Genomic DNA, 10,625 nt, shown 5'->3' with positions numbered 1-10,625 from the left:
ACTTGATTTTCATTTTTTAAATTAGTATATTTTGTAACATTTCTTGAATCATTACAATCATCATTAGTTTTTGATTTTATAAATAATTCACTGTTAACTTTATGTTCACAAAGTTTTACATAAGAATGATCACGTGTAATGTTCATTTCATTACAATAACCCATCTCTATATGTGACTTTGAAATAATATCAGACTGATTTTGTTTTTGAACAGAAGTATGTTTATTTTGTCGAGAGGTGCGCTTGTAAGCAACATTTCTGTCACGAATTGACGTTTTAACTTTAGAAGTAGAAATATTTTCTTCTGCTGATGATAAAGCTGTAGATGTGCTTTGGGGCCTCGTATTTAAAGTTTGCTCTGCACTAATGAATTCATTAGAATCCAATGATTCAGAGCGAACAATTTTATTATTTTCTCGCTTTTTTTGTCGATATTTTTTTTGATAAGCAGCTTTTTTTGACGTTTTATGATTTTATATTTTTCCTCTTCTTCAGGAAAATGAACCATAGCTCTTTTTTCTCCTTGCTTCTCAGTTATTATTAATTTTGTATCTTTCATTCCATTGCTTGAATCAATAGAAATATTATTAACATCATTTGCTGGAATTAAAGGCAAATCTTCTAAACAACTATCAACAAAATTTTTTTTACAAACATTGCTGGTTGAATTCAACGATGATAAATTATTGTCAACAATTTTATTTTCTTCATTTTGGAAACTTTTTTCTCTAGCTCGATTCCTAAGAAGACACTCCCAATTACATTCAACAGTCATAGTTCTAATATTAGTCGACCTTACTGACGGAAATTTACTTAAACGATTGTTTTTGAACATTAACATTAAATGATTTCTCATGTTATAATAATAGTAATTGACAGAGTGGGGCATAATATAAAAAAATATCGATGTTGCGAATGCTATTGCATATATTCCACAAGCAAGATTATTGTTTGGTTGTTGATCAACAGTTGTGAAAACTACTGGAGGTTTAAAAGGATATAATCTACTTAAATATTTCCTTTGATCTTCATTTAAACATCCTTCATTAAGACTATCATAAATATAAAGTCTCATTTCATCATAATAAGTGCAAATCCAATGACCTTTCTTGATAGGTCCACTAAAAAGTATTTGAATATGCTTTTTACCTTTTTCAATCGGACTAATAAATTCAAGCGTATAAAAATACAAAGTGCTTTGCATGCTAAAAGCAGAATTTGATTCCCTTCTCAATAATTTTTCGAATTCATCAATATGAGTATCATTTAACATTCCTCCTTCAGTAAGTATAATAATATTAAAATCTGTAACACTTAAATTAACAGTTCCTTCTTTGTTCGACATGATTTCTTTCAATTTATTGAAAAGATATCGCTTCTAAAAAATAGTTTTTCATAAAATTAATTAATTCAGAACACATGTAAATAATGTTACTATTGTCACATTTAACAGTAACTGGAATTTTTATCTTATCCTTTCTTATTAAAGATTATTAAGAATGTAAAGAATGTATCTTCATCTATTAATATTATTAATATTATTAAATATAAGTATATTTTTGGTAAATTTTTCTGTTTATTATCTGTTAATCTAGTATCTGTTAATAGAGTATCTGTTAATCTAGTACCTCTTGACTAAATCTCTGTTTATCAAGTATCTGGTATCTCGTAATCACATGTTATTTTTAGTACATCTTTAATATTCATAAAGTTTTTTCCAAAATAATAACTAACTACCAAAATGTTAAAAAACAAAATGTTAAAAAATCAATAATTAAGATTTAAAAAAACAAATATTAATCAATATTAAATAATAATTATTACCACTATAATATAATTATGTTATAAACATCAGAATTTAAAAAATCAATATTCTACATTTAGAAATCAAAATAACAGGCAAATGTTCTTTATTCCTTTAAACTTTAACTTTAATTAATTTAATGTATCCTTTAAACTTTAACTTTAAAACTTTAACTTTAATTAAATTAATGTATTTAACTTTAACCTTTAACTTTAATTAATAAAATTAATTAAATCCTTTAAATTAATAAATCAAATAATTCACACATTATATTTACAAACTCTTCCTAATAAATATATACCTATACAAATAATATTAACAAAAAATTTAATTTGTATTTACATGTATTTTAATTTTAATACTTACGTACGTAACGTATGCAATGTACTTTAACTTTTTTCAAATGTACAAAAAAACAAAACCACAAAATTCACAATCAACACTTTCAGAAAAAAATCACTTAGCAAATAACAGCCAATACTTCTTATCGAAACGATACACTTGTCACACTTTGCAAATGGCTGACAGTTGCTGACACTTGTAATGTTTTGTAATTTTTCATACCAACCAAAAAAAACTATGCGTTTCACACTGAGGTGAGGTTACGTAGCGAACAAACAATTGTTTGGAAAAAAAGATGCGCGCGCAACAATTTTGAAGCGTCTAAAATGAATCATAAAATTAAATATATTTTATTATTAAAAAACTTTTCATTTATTACAAACCAAACCATAATTAAAAATTATTTTTATCTTAAACTACTTTTGGTTAACTTTTAGTTAATAAATAAATTTTAATTAATTTATTTTAATTTTAAAAGAGAGAAAAACGAAAATTTAAAAGTGTGAGGTCACCATCATTATAAAATTCAGCCAATGAGGAACACTCATTATAAAATCAGCCAAAAATCAGCCAATGAGAAGAAAGTTCTACACTTGAAGTTAGCTGCTTTGACATCAGTAAGTAATGTCGTCTCGATTATATCCAATCAAAATAAAGGATTTTGAATTTTATCCAATCAAAATAAAGGAATAAAGGATTTTGAAAAAATAGCCAATCAAGAAAAAGTTCTACACTTGAAGTTAGTCGATCTTACGCACCTCGTTTTTAAGAAAGGATACTTCATTTATTTGATGCAAATAAGAATTATTTGATTCAGTAAATTTATTTTATTGATTCTAATAGACTGAAATATTTAATCCGAATAATTCATTATTCAAAGCTAATATACATTTTATCAAGATAAATAAAAAAATATTTCAATCAATTAAATAATTATTTGAAACGAAAATAATGAGTTTTATTTGAGCTAGTGACACTTGAGAGTATTTAAGATTTGAGAGTCCCATGCGAGCGTAGTATAGTGGTTAGCGTGCGTGACTTCGGTGCGTGAATATTCGGTTAGGCGTGGGTTCGTACCCCCAAGCGTTAGGATTTTTCAAATGTGTATGTAATAAAAATTGCGTTTAAGTGTATAAAAAAATGTGAAAGTGAACTATCAATGAATTGTCATCAGTATTTATCTTTTGCAATTAGTTATTTTTTTTATTAATATTTGTTGATGTTGAAATTATCAATATTGAATGAAATAATTTTCATACTTGATTCAAATAATTATTTATTGCATTAAAATATTCGATTCATTTGATTAAAATAATTTGAATTTGATTTAAATAAATAGTTATTTAATACAATTAAATAAAATATTCGGGTCAAATAAATATATATTTGAGTTGAATATATTTTGAATTTGATTCAAATAATCATTTATTAGATTCAAATATTTTATTTATTTGATTTGAATTAGTTGTATTTGATTCAAATAAATAGTTATTTGATACAATTAAATAAAATATTCGGGTCAAATAAATATATATTTGAGTTGAATATATTTTGAATTTGATTCAAATAATCATTTATTAGATTCAAATATTCTATTTATTTGATTTGAATTAGTTGTATTTGATTCAAATAAACAATTATTTGGTGCGATAATATAAAATATTTAGTTCAAATATTTATGTATTTGGTTCAAATACACATTTATTGGATTACAACCAAATAAATAATTTATTTGAATCAAATAATTTTTATTTGATTCAAATAATTTTTTTTTCAGTGTAGCTAAACAATTAATTTGCACGGAAAAAAATTAATCTCTAAACTGAAAATAATATTAATTTCAAATCCAATGAAATATTTAAGTGTATCTAAATTAAACATTATAGTCACAATTACTGTGATAAGTTGTGTTTGATTCTGTCAAACTTTATACCAGAAAACGCCATAAATTCACATCTCTGATTTAGAGATTTGTTAATTTCACAACTTTTTTTATATGAGTTACATACAATTACAGTTTTCATGTTCCGTATTTTATGAATGTTTTTCGCGTCATCACGTGGAACATATATTTTTATTTATTAGACTTATCGGCGTTGGAAGGTCTGTGAAATTTTAAGGTTACAATTATCGCCCGACAAAATACGGCACTGACTGATTTAAATGAGACGCATGCATATCCAGGGATGGGTTTTGACGCGTCACTCGAAGTTTTATACGTATAATACATTTTCGACGTATTATACGTATAAAACTGTATAAAACTAGGTAAAATACATAATCATGATGGCAGACCAAGAAGACTATATACAGGAGGAACAACTCGAGTATTTCCGATGGTCCCGATTTTAACGGACGATTGGGCGTACTACCCCGAGGCGCACTAGTCTTCTGCACATCTCAACACATGCATAACTGTGTATATTTTATATATATTCCATCTGACAGCTGTAACAGCTGCAAGTTTTTATTATCTCCTCCATATTGAATAATAAGTGTAAATATTAAGTGAACTTAATATTTTTAATACAGAAATTTCTAAAAAAAGTGAGAAGTGTATTTAACACTAGTGTTTTTAATTATGATTCGTCTGGATGAAGAGTGTTAATTTAAATAATAAAAGTTGTAATGGGATTTTCATAACCATTTTTTATCTTACAATAAAAAAAGGGTATGTTATATTATAAATTATTATCTATCCTATTGTAATATATAATTTATTATATATTTATTATTGCTGCAATTATATTTATTTCTGTTATAGCATTGTATTTGAGGTTAACCATAACCTCCAAAGAGGAATTTTTCCAACTGAACTAAGTTTTCGGATTTAACGCTCTACGATATTTCAAAGATTTTAAAAGGGATATATAAATTATAAAAACTAATGAATAATTATAATTGTAAAGAGTATTTGTAATAAATGTTAGTTTTACGATTTATGAACAGAATAATTTAAAAAAAGCATTTAAAAAAATTTTTTACTTACGGATTACGTCAATGAATTTAATTTGTTTAATATTATATATTTTCATTAGTACTTACCTCATTTTCTGGAAATTTATAAAGATGACGATAATTTTCTGTACAATTTTTATCGCCACTTGTACAATTATTTATGCAACACTGTCTCTTTTGGGGCATTTCATTTAGTGTTTTCAAAATCAACTGTTACAGAACTTGCACATAACCAAGAAAATTGTAAACAAAACAAACACACATTTATTTAAAGATACACAGATAGAGTTTATACAGTTATGCATGTGTTGCGATGTGCAGAAGACTAGTGCGCCTCGGGGTAGTACGCCCAATCGTCCGTTAAAAACGGGACCACTGCTCTCTATGAACAAGCAGGCGAGTTGGTTCTCCTGTATATAGTCTTCTTGTGGCAGACTTATTTTGACATATTTACCCTCTTTACCATAACCTCAAATGTTTGTTATTTATTATTTATATTCCCATTATTCCTATATTTAAATTTAAAACAAAATTTTAATTGATAAAAAAAGTTTTGCACTACTATGACACTAGTGAATATACGTTATGTTGTATGCTTTTATATATCATATACATATATTACTGTGACGGCTATGATTAAATTTCTAAATAAAAGAAATTAAATATGTAAAGATTTTAATTAATAAACATTTTATTTTACTATTAACAAAACGATAAAAATTTTTTTAATTTAAAAACAAAGAAATTTTAAAATACCACCTTTCAGTTACTGAGTTACGTCATCACATGTAATATACATAATGTAGAAAACCTACGACGTAATATACGTAGTATTATACATGTATAAAACCACGTATTATACATCATGTATTATACGCACCCATCCCTGTGCATATCCCCCTAATCGCCAAGTCGTCGAATGATCAAATAGTCAAATGCCAAGTAATCGAATGGACAAAACGTCGAATGCTAAAAACATCGAATCGGCATTTAGTCGAATGCTTAAAATATCGAATTGTCAATACGTCGAATGTTCAAAACGTCGAATTATCAATTCGTCGAATGTTAAAAACATCGAATTGTCAATACGTCGAATGTTCAATTCGTCGAATGATAAAAACGTCGAATGCTAAAAACATCGAATCGTCATGTAGTCGAATGCTAAAAATATCGAATCTTCAGTTGTGTCGCGACACGAGAAAAGGGACCTACCGTAAACCGGGGCTATAAGGAACAAAACTCTGTGTTCGGGTGGAGTTGAAGTTATCGGGGCCGTGTATGAATAAATTGTGTTACTTGCTTTTGAAAAATTGTTGCTGGGGTAACTGCCAATACTATTCAATGCAATAATTGCGACTATTAATAATTTTGTGAACAGTAGTAGCTTGTAAGTGAGTAATTGTATTTTAGTGAAATTTCAAACTTGGGAAACATTTGATTGCCGAGGTAAGTTGTTCCTATTTTAACTTCTCAAAGTAATTTTTTTTATTAAAGGGATTTATTATGGGAAGTTTTATTGAGTTCACTAAGTAATAAATACGTTTATTTTGTATTTACAGTAAGATTTACGAGAAAAAAAACTAAAATTCACAAACGGCGGGTATATAAGGAACACAATTATTTCTTCCGAATCGTTAAAGTGTGTTGTCAAAACGTAAGTTTTCCGTAATTTCGTTTGTTTTTTATCACCTAATTTGGTTTTTAGTGTTCAAAGATGGTTTGAAATTGTAAAAGAGTGTTGGTACCGACAAGTCACAAAAAACGACCAGTTACAATCATCGACCTCAACTGATGATACCAGCAACGTTTAGTTTTGTTTTTACATTTGTTTTATATTCTGTGTTTATTTTCGATCAATAAAAAATAATTTCTTTAACTTTAAATACGTTTTCCAATAGTTTTACCGCCTTGTTCCTTATAGCCCCATTTTGTAATTTCAAAAAAATGCGTCTTTTTCGTATTTTTTGCTTAAAATTCCAGCTTTGATCAAAACAATTCTTTAACCCTTCAAAGTGCTCGCCAAGATCAAGAAAAGAAAGAAAAATAAAGGCAATATTTCAATAAAAAAAAAAGTTGCAAGACTTTAAAGCTGAAATCTGTTCCTTATAGCCCCAGATTACGGTATCGTTAAAAAAATCGATTTTGAGATTATGGTGCTATTCGACAAATTATTCTTTGCTCTTTCACGTGAAAAAATCAAAAGTTGAAAAACTTAAATAGTGTTAATAATATAAAGCCCGAAAGTTAAGCATGTACGCGTAAATACACGGGTTTTCTGCGCATGGCGTCGCTTTAAACGCTCTCCCTGTAAAATTCTCTTTTGCGGCGATAGGTCCCTTTTCTCGTGTCGCGTCACAGTTAATCGAATGCTAAAAACATCGAATTCTCAATTCGTCGAATGTTCAAAACGTCGAATCGTCATTTAGTCGAATGCTAAAAACATCGAATCTTCATTTAATCGAATGCTAAAAACATCGAATTCTCAATTCGTCGAATGTTCAAAACGTCGAATGATAAAAACGTCGAATGCTAAAAACATCGAATCGTCAACATGTCGAATGTTCAAAACGTCGAATTATCAATTTGTCGAATTCTCAAACATCGAATTGTTAATTCATCGAATGCTTAAATCATCGAATTTTCCATTCGTTGAATGTTCAAAACGTCGAATGATCAAAACGTCAATTGCTAAAAACATCGAATTCTCAAATCGTCGAATGCTCAAATAGTCGAAACGCCATCTGTTCGAAATGTCAAGTAGTAGAATGGTAAAGTAGTCGAATGGTAAAGTAGTCGAAACGCCATCCGTTCGAATTGCCAAGTAGTAGAATGGTAAAGTAGTCGAATGTTCAAAACATCGAATGATAAAAACGTCGAATGCTCAGAACATCGAACTGTTAATTCGTCGAATGCTCAAAACGTCGAATGATAAAAACGTCGAATGCTAAAAACATCGAATCGTCAAAAGTTCGAAAAAGTTCTTTGTCTTCAGTAAACATTAACTATATAATTATATTAATTATATTATATTAATAATAATATTATATTAATTTTATTAATTATATATATTATTATAATTATATAAGAATGAATAATGTGGATATGCCTTTTAAAGAAAATAAAAGAATTCAATTATTTCCACGATCACAAACATTGGTTGAATTACCCATAAAGTCTACTTACTTAACTGAAGGATACATTCCAAGGATTTCTTGTGGTCTTGGAATATTTTCTGGAGAGGTATTGGTTAATAATAATAATGGTTTAGTTAAATTATTTATGGTTAATTTGACTAGTGAAAATGTGGAACTGACAGTACCAGCATTGGAACTGCAGGAATTCTCAACCCCTTTAAATTCTTCAATACTAAAACCCCCAGATGAGATTAAAAAACATGCTGAAAGATTAGCTTTATTATTACAAAATTTAAATTTGGATGGTTTAAATGATGAAGAGAAGGAAAGTTTAATAAAGATTTTTAATGATTTTCCGAATCAATTTTATTTACCAGGAGATACATTGGGTTCTACAAATGTCCTGAAACATGACATTATCACAAACACTGAGAATCCAATTTTTGTTAAACAATATAGATATCCACGTATTCATAATGATGAAATCAATAAACAATTAAATAATCTTTTGTCAGCAAATATTATTAAGCCGTCTACATCCCCTTATAATTCGCCCCTCTGGATTGTACCCAAAAGTCCAGATTCTAAGGGTAATAAGCGTTGGAGAATGGTAATTGATTATCGAAAATTAAATGAAATCACAGTGGGAGTCGTTTATCCAATACCTAGTATCATCGATATAATCGATCAATGTGGTGGTGCTAAGTATTTTTCTGTTTTGGATCTAGCTTTAGGATTTCATCAAATTCCTCTTGATCCAGAAAGTGAACGGAAAACCGCCTTTAGTGCTCCTTTTGGTCATTATCAATATACCCGCATGCCTTTTGGATAAAAACAGCCCCAAGTACTTTTCAGAGATTGATGGATCTTTTTTTGTCAGGTTTACAAGGGATTGAAATGTTCGTCTATATGGATGATATTGTTATATATGCATCCAGTTTGAAGGAACATTCTCAGAAATTAAGGAAATTGTTAGGAAGACTTAGTTCTGCTGGTCTTACGCTGCAACCGGATAAATGCAATTTTCTTCGTAAAGAAATCACTTATTTAGGGCATTTAGTTACTGAAAAGGGAGTGAAACCGGATCCTCGAAAATTGGAGGCAGTCCAAAAATTTCCTATACCTAAAACAAGAAAAAATATTAAACAATTTCTTGGTCTTACGGGTTATTATAGAAGGTTTATTAATGAATATTCCAAAATATCTAAACCACTTACCTTATTGTTGAAAAAGGATATTACATTTGTTTGGACCTCTTTACATCAAAAGTCATTTGAATTATTAAGGGATCAGATTTGCAGTCCTCCTATTCTGCAATACCCAGATTTTTCGAAACCATTCGTTTTAACCACAGATGCTTCTGAATATGCTATTGGAGGAATTCTTAGTCAAGGACCTATTAGACGGGATCTTCCTATAGCATATGCTTCCAGAGTCCTGCAAATGGCTGAAATTAATTATTCGACCATTGAGAAAGAATTATTGGCTATTGTGTTTTGTGTAAAACATTTCCGTCCGTATTTATATGGCAGGGAATTTACACTTGTTACAGACCATAGACCTCTAGTTTGGTTAAATGGATTAAAGGATCCAATTTCTAGATTAGCAAGATGGCGTATAAAATTGAGTGAATACGATTACAAAATTATTTACAAGCCTGGTAGAATTAATGCTAATGCTGATGCTTTGTCGAGAAATCCTGTGAACAATGATGAGGTTGGAATGGAAACAGTAAAAATTATGAAAGTACATTGTCTGGTTGATCGTGCTTTTGGATTGTGTGGTTGTGATTTTCTCTTAACGAGTTACCAGGAGAATTGTTTGGGGACTAAAGGAGCTGTATCCAATATTATATCTGCGGAGGGTAATGGTTCTCTTGGAACGCAGTCATTCGGCCTGGGATCGGAGAAATATTTGGATTGTCCATTATGTTATGGAATCCCTGTTGTGTCTTTGCACCGCTTGATGGGTGACAGTGAAAATGTCCTTGGCCAAGGTGAATGTTGTATTCCGGACCCGTGCCGGACGATCAACCTTAAAGACAAAATTGATGAAATGATTGGACATGTGTTCCAGATTGATAATGCTTGTATAATTTATAGTAAAGATATGTTGGCCATGGTAACTGGTCATATTGTTCACTTTGTCTCGGAAGATTGCATTTTTGATTCTGATATGAATAAAGAATTAATAGAAAGAAATTTGTTAAATGTTAATGCAATAAAAAATGATGATTTTAAGGTTGGAAATGTAATTGTTATTCCTCAAGGAAATCGCTACATTTTTCATGTTGTAGTAAAAGAGAAATTTGATGGCAAGGCATATTTGAATAAAGTGTCCAGTGCTATTCTTGGATTGAGAAATGCTATGGAGCTACTTGATGTACA

Source organism: Leptopilina heterotoma, unplaced genomic scaffold (assembly GCF_015476425.1).
Source record: "Leptopilina heterotoma isolate Lh14 unplaced genomic scaffold, ASM1547642v1 Lhet_125, whole genome shotgun sequence".
NCBI lineage: Eukaryota > Metazoa > Arthropoda > Insecta > Hymenoptera > Figitidae > Leptopilina > Leptopilina heterotoma.
The sequence above is the reverse complement of the archived record's forward strand: the minus strand, read 5'-3'. Positions refer to the sequence as shown.